The sequence below is a fragment of the Hemicordylus capensis genome, chromosome 4 (assembly GCF_027244095.1).
Source record: "Hemicordylus capensis ecotype Gifberg chromosome 4, rHemCap1.1.pri, whole genome shotgun sequence".
Taxonomy (NCBI): Eukaryota; Metazoa; Chordata; class Lepidosauria; order Squamata; family Cordylidae; genus Hemicordylus; species Hemicordylus capensis.
In genome coordinates this window covers 200,726,608-200,736,848 of record NC_069660.1, presented here as the reverse complement: position 1 = coordinate 200,736,848, position 10,241 = coordinate 200,726,608, and the positions used below count along the sequence as shown (strand labels likewise).

At 41.4% G+C, this 10,241-nt stretch overlaps 1 long non-coding RNA gene across 3 annotated transcripts; it reads left to right on the top strand.

Moving 5' to 3' along the window:
* The first annotated feature begins 244 nt into the window (after nucleotides 1–244).
* On the top strand, nucleotides 245–9,594 carry LOC128324366 (uncharacterized). Of its 3 annotated transcripts, none has more exons than XR_008306812.1 (4): nucleotides 245–1,224; nucleotides 2,325–2,443; nucleotides 4,395–4,465; nucleotides 9,000–9,594. It is a non-coding gene; the product is annotated as an uncharacterized LOC128324366 (long non-coding RNA). The 3 variants fall into 3 exon arrangements; XR_008306811.1 differs by lacking the exon at nucleotides 245–1,224 and adding an exon at nucleotides 1,555–1,698; XR_008306813.1 differs by lacking the exons at nucleotides 245–1,224; nucleotides 2,325–2,443 and adding an exon at nucleotides 3,882–4,161.
* Nucleotides 9,595–10,241: the final 647 nt, after the last annotated feature.

Genomic DNA, 10,241 nt, shown 5'->3' with positions numbered 1-10,241 from the left:
GTTAACATTTCCCCCTTAGACCATTTTCCTGATCCAAATTCCTCCTCCCACCTCAAAATAGCTATTTGCCCCTTAAGTGTCTAATTTCAGCAATAGCCACTTTGTGGACAAATAGATGCTGGGGGGAGGATTTTTGATTCGCAAACAGTGCAGAGGGACCTGTGAACCCTCCCCAATGCACTCCGGTCCCAAGCCAGATAGGTCTCTTAAGCTGCTTCTGACTGACTTCCAATGTTTCTTCCAATTAATGAGAGGCTTAACGTAATCTGTAATTTGGCTCTGGATAAGGCAAGAAATGCTTAATTGCATTTGTGTCTTTTTGTAGCTTAAAGTGGCAGCTACAGAGGTCCTTGCTCTAGACTGGGACTGTGATATAGAGGAAGGGAAATTTTAATGTGCTGTGTTTCTGGTGAAAATTCCGCCCCCGCTGCCCCCACACTGCTATTTGCTCTAGGAGGAAAAACATATGATTGGCCATAAGTCTTTTCTCCCAGGGCATATACCCGCCTTGGAAAGTGGTGATTTTTGTTGGGAAAATGGCTCAGAGGGGAAGGATTAAATCGGGATTTGAACTCCTACAACTGCTCTTTGTCTACATATCAGTTGTCAGGGTCCCAATCCCTCTGTTCTTTTCTGTTTAAGAGAAGAGTTGAGACTCTTAAACATTCACTTGTGCACCAAAAAGTATGGATCATTGCCCTCTTGCCTGTCCCTGCTCTTCTTTCTGGTCCTGCTCTATGAGCCATATTTCAAGTTTTGGATCTTTTATATGTATCCCTCAAATCTTGACCAACAAGGCACTGCTGGGGTTGCATTTCTTTGGTTTTGGGGAGCTGCTGGGCTGCTTCTCTTCCTGGTAACCTTTTTTGGAGGTGGTAGCATGTTCTAGAATTGTTAGTCTAAGGAATAATAAGCAGAACATTACTAGAAGGTTGTGACAGTTTTAGACATAGACTGGTGGTGTGGTGGTCAGAGTGTTATATTAAGACTTGTGGTAGCAAGCATGACTTGTCCCCTTAGCTAAGCAGAATTTGCCCTGATTGCATATGAATGGGAGACTAGAAGTGTGAGCACTGTGAGATATTCCCTTCAGGGGATGGAGCCGCTCTGGGAAAAGCAGAAGGTTTCAAGTTCCCTCCCTGGCTTCTCCAAGATAGGACAAGATCTTTTTTTTTAATAGGACAAGATTTTTTTTATTGAACCAACAAACTACCAAAGCATACAGTACGTTGCCAAAGCACAATTATATACAAAGTGGTTGTTTGTACATGATATATCTACAAAGATTTACACACAAGGATTTGGAAACCCACAAGGTTATGAAGTATATGCAGGTAGTACTGTAACTTGGGGGTGGGGGATTTCAAGGCACGTCAGGTAATTGGGGGAGTTACGTCCAACGTCCATTTCCACAATTTGTCCCATTGCTGTTTAGAAGAGATACTCTTGTCTTTTTGCACATAACCATACAAACTTTTCCAGAAGAGATTTACTGTCTCATCTGTGTGAACCTCTTGGTTGCGTCTTCCCTCCCTATTCCTATGCAGGAGCATTGCATAAATGACATACAGGTTTACTAACCTGATTACGAGAAGGGGAATGTTCCAATTCCCTAGTATGAGGGCACCCGTTCCATTCCGTTTCCTTGAAGGTTTCTTTCTGGGACCTCGAAAGGTGGTTCTATCGCTCAAACCCGAGGTTAGTTCTTCCCGAGTCTATTTTTCCAAATCAGGCCACTCTAACAGCTTGCTTACTCCCTGCCACACTCTTTTGGCTACCACACACTCTTTTAAGAAATGTGAGTGGGTTTCCCTGAATGTTTTGCCTAGCTCACTAGCTTTCTGTTTGCAGGTGATTTTATGGCACTCTTGCTGGTCCTCTGGGAGCCATGGCTTAGCCACATTAAGTGGTAGTACTTGATGGTATAAGCGCCACCTTGTTTCCCATAAATGGAAAGGGACTTTTTTCTCCTTAAAGAGAGCGATAGGGTAATCGGGTTGCAACAAGTACTGTGAAGTGCAGCTTCCTATGTTCCTATGTCTGTATGCCTGGGAAGATCTTATTCCAAATCCTTGTTCAGCCATGAAACTCACTGGATGACTCTAGGACAGTCACTTATCTCTCCATCTAAGCTATCTCACAGGGTTGTTGTGAAAATAAACATAACCATGTACATGGCTCTGGACTCCAGAAGAACTAGAGTGGGATATAAATGTAGCAAATAAATCAATAATTGACTCACTGTCTGTCTGGTACCATATGGTAGAAACAAAACCCAAGCCTGGAGCTTCAGCAGATACAGTATGCACTTTCTGTATCCCTAGCTTACTACCGCTGGCTGTTTCCTGCATCCCACCCTCCTTGAAGAAGCACCACACTGTACTATACTTGATTAGTTTGTGAAGCCACATGGTGCTAAGCACCACTGTTTATCAGCTGAGAGGTTGGTATTATTGCAAAGAATAATAATGCATCTAACAACTCCCAGTCCTGGCCCTTATGTAATTGGGAATATGGAAGTAAAGGGGAAAGTTTCACACATCTCATCCCCTACATTTAAGGATGAAATTATTTGGTACATTTGCAAAAATTGCTAATAAATGTGCACTGGCCAATATATTTTGTATTCATAATAAATATTCCTACAGAAATAATGATAATGATTGCCAGCAAATCTTACTTACCAGTCTGATTGCATTCACTTTTCACTATGAACATTAAGAATGGGAGTTAATTTAAGTTGCATGTATTATTCAAGGCATGTCTTTTAAAACTTCTGATAGTATCATTAATATACACATATGGGGCAATTTTCAGAGATGTGTGTTCAGTTCGGAAGGATTTCAGAGCATGTAACTGAGTAATGATTCTTGCTTTTGTGATGTTGTAATTAACTTATTAAAAATTCATCCATAAAAACATGAAAGGGCATTTTCCCCTAACACATGCTAAATATTCTGTATATCTTTAAAGTTTGCTTCACAATACCGTGACTGCCTATGGATGTTGCCAAGTATATGTTGCTGTGTATGTTGGATGAGAAAGCTCTATTATGTGACCACAAACTTGATAAATTAAGGCTGCTAGCCTAGACATACTTACAAGGAAACAACCACATCAAGATAGGTGAACTTCTTTACAGATAGGCATATTCAGGAGCAGCCTATATGTGTGTGCTTTTTAAAATGTTACAGTATATGAGAGTACTTCATGCTGAGGGCCTGCCTTGTGAAGTATGTCAGATGTCTGTGGCTTCTAGCAAAGCCATTATACATAACATGTTCCAAAAACCTTTCAAAACCTGCTCATATATTCTGACATGTTATGTATGATCTCTCTTCCAAAAAAATAAAAAAAAAACTTTCTGCAACATGGAAATCCAGACTCTGCATCCATATTACATAATTCGAAGACATTAAGCAAATTATAGTGCATTATAAATTTTTCACTACAGACATTGTATTATTTGTGGCCAACTGTAGTTTTTATGGTTCACTAGCCAAAAGCCTGTGATGTTTCATGTTCATGGGTCGAGTGAGATGGGTGTTTGAGCTCCATCCCTTCCCCATCTCCTGGCCCTTCCCTGTCTCCTCCCTTCCTACAGTCCCACCCAACACTGCATCTCAAGTCTCAAGTCTCTCTGCCCATGCTCTCAGCATTTCTGGTGGATCTCTGACATGTTAAACCTTCCCCCTGCCCCCGCCAACCGGCAAATACAGCTCCTAAGGGGGCATATGCTCCTTCACCTCTTCCCCTTCTCCTCCCAAAGTTTGGTATTCAGTATATTGCTTTCAACCCCGTGATGAAATGGTGTAGGCCCAACTTGATGCAAATGGGCTTAGAACCCTGGAGAGCTGTCAATCATAAGAATCAGTTAAAGCAACAGTTAATGTTCATTTAGTGGGGAATCTGGATCTGGTTAGGGACGGTTTCAAGAGAGAGATGTTCTGAGACTCAACATATAAGACAGTCTAAAATAAAGGACTTGGTTATTGGAAATTCTGTACAAGGCCCACTGTACTCCAATTCACTGCCTGAGGCCTGTCTTGTGGCCTGAAGACAGTCTTGCAGCTTACTGACCCCTGAGAGCCGACAATATACAAAAGTGTTCAAAGTGCTTCATATGCATAATCTCAGTAACCTCTATAAGATCCCAATAAGGTCAGTTAGTATTAGTATTCCTGTACTCCAGACATGGGCTAGAGAAGATATATCATTTTATCTCAGACAATCCCTAAGAGGAATTTGAACAGAAGACTTCCCATTTTACATCTTACACTCTTAGCTGCCATACTGCCAATACAACTGGTTTACCTATGCATGGTTCTCATGACAGCAACAAAAATATTAGACCCAAATTCTCAATGATGTGTTGTATTTTTCTCCTCCTACAGATGTCTCCCTACATGAATTCATGGATACTTCCACTGGATCTTCTTCAAATGATTAGTTTGGATTCAGAATGGTATGTGATGTGGATTATGGAAACTAAGGACTCAAAGCCTGCAAATGTCATTCTGGGGACTATTTATTTTGTGGAGAAAAGATAACTAGTAGGGCACCAATCACAGTTATTTCAGTGAATGCAAGTTTATTCCCCCGCTTTTCTGCACCTCAGTGCTATATAATCAAATAATGTTCTTCTTTTCCTGAATGCAACTAGGGCTTTCCTTGAATTACTTTAATTTCTGGATCTGCATGTCATGGCAATCATCTTAAAGTTGTGCCCTCAAGTTGGTCTTGATTCCTGGCAACCACAGAGCCATGTGGTTGTCTTTGGTAGAATAAAGGAGGGGTTTACCATTGCCTCCTCAGCACCTTCCTATATTGCTGCTGCCTGCTATAGGTGTTTCCCATATTCTGGGAAACATACCAGTGGGGATTCGAACCAGCAACCTCTTGCTCACTAGGCAAGTCATTTCCCCATTGTGCCATTAGGTGGTTATGCAATCATCTTACCCATCTGGAAAGTGTTAAATATCCCCCCCCGACACTGCTGCCAAAAACCCCAACTTTATTGAGCTTTAACCTTGCCTCTTGTCTGGTCACACACTTTCAAGAGGCATTACTTTAATTTGCACAAGTGTCAACAACTTAAAAATATGTGCAAGGTGAAAATGCTAAGATATCGGTTTCCTGCAGATGGTGAAAATAGGTTCGCCTTTGCTCTAAATCTCTATGCTTAGTTACATTATCAATTTGGACAGGAAGGTTTTATGAAGGTTTTTTTCTGTGGGAGTGATTAAGGTTTTGTGGGAAGGTCTAATGTCTCCTTGCTTTTTGAATATCTGCTTGAAAGATCATGCAATCATTTTCACAATGCCCTCATATATCAGTGTTGGGATTTTTATTTTCTCTTTTTGAGGACTCTCATCTTCCAAGAGTCTTTTCTATATACAGGTGAAACTCGGAAAATTAGAATATCGTGCAAAAGTCCATTAATTTCAGTAATGCAAATTAAAAGGTGAAACTGATATATGAGACAAACGCATTACATGCAAAGCGAGATAAGTCAAGCCTTAATTTGTTATAATTGTGATGATAATGGCGTACAGCTCATGAAAACCCCAAATCCACAATCCCAGAAAATTAGAATATTACATGGAACCAAGAAGACAAGGATTGTAGAATAGAACTATATCGGACCTCTGAAAAGTATACAGTGTACTGTGCTTGATTGGCCAGCAAACTCGCCTGACCTGACCCTATAGAGAATCTATGGGGCATTGCCAAGAGAAGGATGAGAGACATGAGACCAAACAATGCAGAAGAGCTGAAGGCCGCTAATGAAGCATCCTGGTCTTCCATAACACCTCATCAGTGCCACAGGCTGATAGCATCCATGCCACGCCGCATTGAGGCAGTAATTGCTGCAAAAGGGGCCCAAACCAAGTACTGAATACATATGCATGCTTATACTTTTCAGAGGTCCGATATTGTTCTATTCTACAATCCTTGTCTTCTTGGTTCCATGTAATATTCTAATTTTCTGGGATTGTGGATTTGGGTTTTTCATGAGCTGTACGCCATGATCATCACAATTATAACAAATTAAGGCTTGACTTATCTCGCTTTGCATGTAATGCGTCTGTCTCATATATCAGTTTCACCTTTTAATTTGCATTACTGAAATTAATGGACTTTTGCACGATATTCTAATTTTCCGAGTTTCACCTGCACATGAGGATTTCCTCTGTTCTCTTTCTTTTCTATTGCTCCTTTGGCTTGCAATGTCCTCTCACTCCTCCTAAATTCTTGTTCAACTAGGAAAATTAATTCCAATATTGGATCATACACAGTTTGCTTCAGCTTCGAGTTCATTTGTAACTCCCTCACCCCTCTATATTACTGATGAACATATGTGGCCTGACAAAACTTTGCAAGAAAAGCCATCATGACATGATTATGTATGTGATTGCACTATAGTCCTTTTTGTGATTTATGTGACTGATGCACACAAAAATAATCTTGATATGACTGTATGTACAGTCATACCAGGTTTGCCTTTACTACTGAACACAAATGTGTATGCATGTCTGTAATCTGCACACAAAATATTGATGCAGTCATGGATACAATCATATCAAGATGGCTTTAGTTTGGGCATTAGCAATGTAGAGAGGAGGAATGAAACAACAACAAATATTTATATACCGCTTTTCAACAAAGTTTCCAAAGTGATTTACATAGAGAAATAATAAATAAATAAGATGGATCCCTGTCTGCAAAGGGCTCACAGTCTAAAAAGAAACCATAAGATGGACACCTGCAACAGTCACTGGAGGTACTGTGCTGGACAGGGCCCTTTACTCTCCCACTGCTTAATAAAGAGAACCACTATGTTAAAAAGGTGCCTCTTTGTCCACTTAGCAGGGGACTGGAAGTTGTTGCACACTGCACATGCTCTGTACAAAATCTGAAAATTAAACATGGGAATGCCACTTTGGAAATGGAACAAGGTGATTCAGAACACCAAAATCTGGGGAGAAACTCAGATGAGAAGATCAGAAGCATCCCTACACTTGGCGGAGTCTGGAGGTCCATTCACATGTTATTTTCAACACTTGTACAATGAGTGTACAGTGTACAGAGGTGCAGTCATTCACGTGTTATGTTGAATGAAGGTATAGAAGTACACTTCCATGTATTTGAAGGGCCTGTATCCAGCTTCACTTAAAAATATCCTAGGTAGAGTCATTCCCACAGACATCTGTACACTCTTAGAGCATTGGACTTGGGACTCACCATCCCTTAGACCAGCAAAAGCATCTTCCATGGAAGCAACAGTCCATACAAGGTGCACTGAAAGGACTTGAGCCTGTCCCAGGCAATTTCCAACCACTCTGCCTTCCACAGCCTCAACTAATTTGTAGCCTTCAGCTTAGTGGGGTGTTGTCATGGGCATCCGCAGGAATTTTCACTGCTGAGCCTTTTTCCAACTCCATAGCCAAAGGCTTACAGGGTGGGGTTCCTTGAAACAACTATAGCAGTGAGGAACTCGTGGCCTGCATGTTTTGCAGCATCAGGAGCAAGAGCTCCACTCTCATAGAGAAGCTGCAGTAGAGCTCAATCAAAGGCTTACCGCAGGAGCGGCCAGTGAGGGTAGCATGGGGGGTGGGGGACGGTGAGAGGCATCTTTGAGAAGTAATAAACAGGTGCTTACCAGCATGTAAGCCGTGTTGGAAGTTAAAGGACTTTGCGCTGTCTCTTTGTCTCAGTCAGTGGAGGACAGACTAGTAAGTCAGAGGGCTAGAAGGTCAAGACATTGGTCATCACTTCTCCACTGCTCTGATGCTATCCCTTTGATATGTAGATTGCTACTCTTAGGGATCAACTTCCTCTTCCTTTATCTCTTCCTACCTGCCCGTCTACCTTGCAACATGGCAAGCCTCTCTCCCTGCACCATATGTGCAGAGAGGATGCAGAATCCATCTGCATCCAGCTAGATAGATAGATTAGAGATCCTAACTCCTCACTTTCCTATCTAGAATGGAGTTCCTTAATAAATGCCTTTTATATTGATTTGAAACTATGAATTGGCTCCAAGTTACTTTACTCTCAGTAGACACGCATGCCTAACTAAACTACCGCTGTGTTGTGCCTCTGTGCACTCTGCTGTAATGAGAAAGGGATTCTCTCACCACAGAGAATTTCCAACGAGCAGCACCTGCAAGCTATGAAGCACCACCCGCAATCCCGTGCGGGATGATAGCACTCTGCTCGGTGTGGCTGCCGGGTGGCCCTAGTCTCTGTGCATATGCAGAGGCTCCATGCATGTGCAGAGGCTAGGGCTAGGTTGTGGCCCCGCTGGATGCTGGACGGAGCACCACCACCCCACACGGGATTGCGAGCAGAGTGCCACAGCTTGCAGGTGCTGCTTACAAGCTGGTAAGCATCTGCTTATTACTCCTTAAAGGTGCCTCTCGCCACCCCCCTGGCACTACCTTCACTGGCCACTGCTGGCTTACCATGCAGCCAAACATGTACGGAGGACGAGAGGAGGCAGGTTTTGCTGCTATCGCCTCCCTCCAAAAGCGTTTTTTTTGTTTTTTCCCCAGAAATATGTCCCTTAGGGTTGTGCAGTCCTCAGAGACATATTTCTGGAAGCCAAATGATTTTTGGAGGGAGGGGAGGACAGTGAACATCATTCTCTCTCTATGCACATTTGGCTGTGCAGCTAGCCTTTGACTGAGGTCCACAGCAGCCTCTCTGCGAGGGCAGAGCTTTTCTTTCCCCCTCCTAATGCAGATGTAGGCCCCTGATATTAATATTATCACTATTAAGTCATTGTAACATATTTTGCATATTTTCACTACAATAAATAACCTGTGCTTGAGCAATGACTACCATTGTCACCCACCCACCCTTCAGTTGTTTTGAGTTTTAACTGATTGATTGTTTAATTGATTGAATTTGAATAAGAATCATTTTCAAAACAAAGGTATGCTTTATCCATGTATTGATTGATGAAAATATTGATATCCCATCTTTCGATGCAGGATTCTTCATGATATATGCTTGTGTTGCAGCAGACAGCATCTTAGAAGACACATTCTCTGCTGTGTCTGAGAAATGAAGTCAGGATTCTTCTTAAAATTGTGCCTACCACCTGCAGTTTTTGTACTAATATTAAACATAGATTGCAAAAGTTTAACATCTGCTGTTCTAAAGATGGACACCTTTACAAATGATTAAAAGTTTTTTATTGGTTAGTTCGATCAACCAGGTATTAGAGATCTAACAATAACCCTTCCTTTGTTGCTTGATGTTTTTAATTTTCCTGTGTAAACAACTCTTGAACAATTCTGTTCCCAAGAAACAGAATTGCCTCTTGGCTTTGTAGACGAGAATAAGGTTATTAAGCAGATGATGTTTTTAAAAAAAGATGATGGTAAGAAGACATATTTTTAAAATGATGCTCATGATCAAACTAAGCCATTATTTCCCATGAAACCCTGTGTGATCTTCACAGATGCTAATGATAACTCTGCTTTTTTCTCACTTTTACTAACTAACCCTTTATCTGTTTGCCTGGTGGTTGTTATTATTTCTATTGCAAAGCAAAAAATAAAGACCTTTTCCAAGTTGTCTCAACCCACCTACATGGATATATTTTGAAATCAGAAAGACAGACAATTTATATACATAATTTCATTTCTTTGGGAGTTTCCTTTATTTATATACACTTTGGTAGTCACATTTCAACTGAAAATATTCAAAGCAATGCATAATAGAAGTGCCTATCAATGCACAGTTAAATGGGGCACAGCTTGAGGGCAGAACACCAGATCTGCATGTATAAGGTTCCCCGGTTTAATCTGGAGTTGTATGCCTGTGTCCTCTGCCTCTTAAAGTGTCTTTGCGAGTCAATTGATGGTTTGGGGCTAAACAGGCTGAAGACTGGACTCAGTAGGAGGCTCCTGTGATCAACCCTGCTTCCATGGCTGCATTATTCAGACATAAAACCCTTGAAGCATGGGATTGAACAACACAGAAGTGGCCCCCCTGCTGTTACTTGTGTGTGTTATGGGGTCCTAAGAAAGCTACTTATATTTAACAGGCAGTTTAGAAGGATGGATTTGCTGCTGCTTTTTCCATTCATAGACTGCTGGTGTAGCAATGACAGCAGAGGAAAGTTCTGCACAATCACAACAGAATTAAGAGACCTGCCCCCACCTTTTTAATTGTTATAGATTTTAGTGATATATAGGGTGGGTTGCAAGATACTTCCACTATGAAAG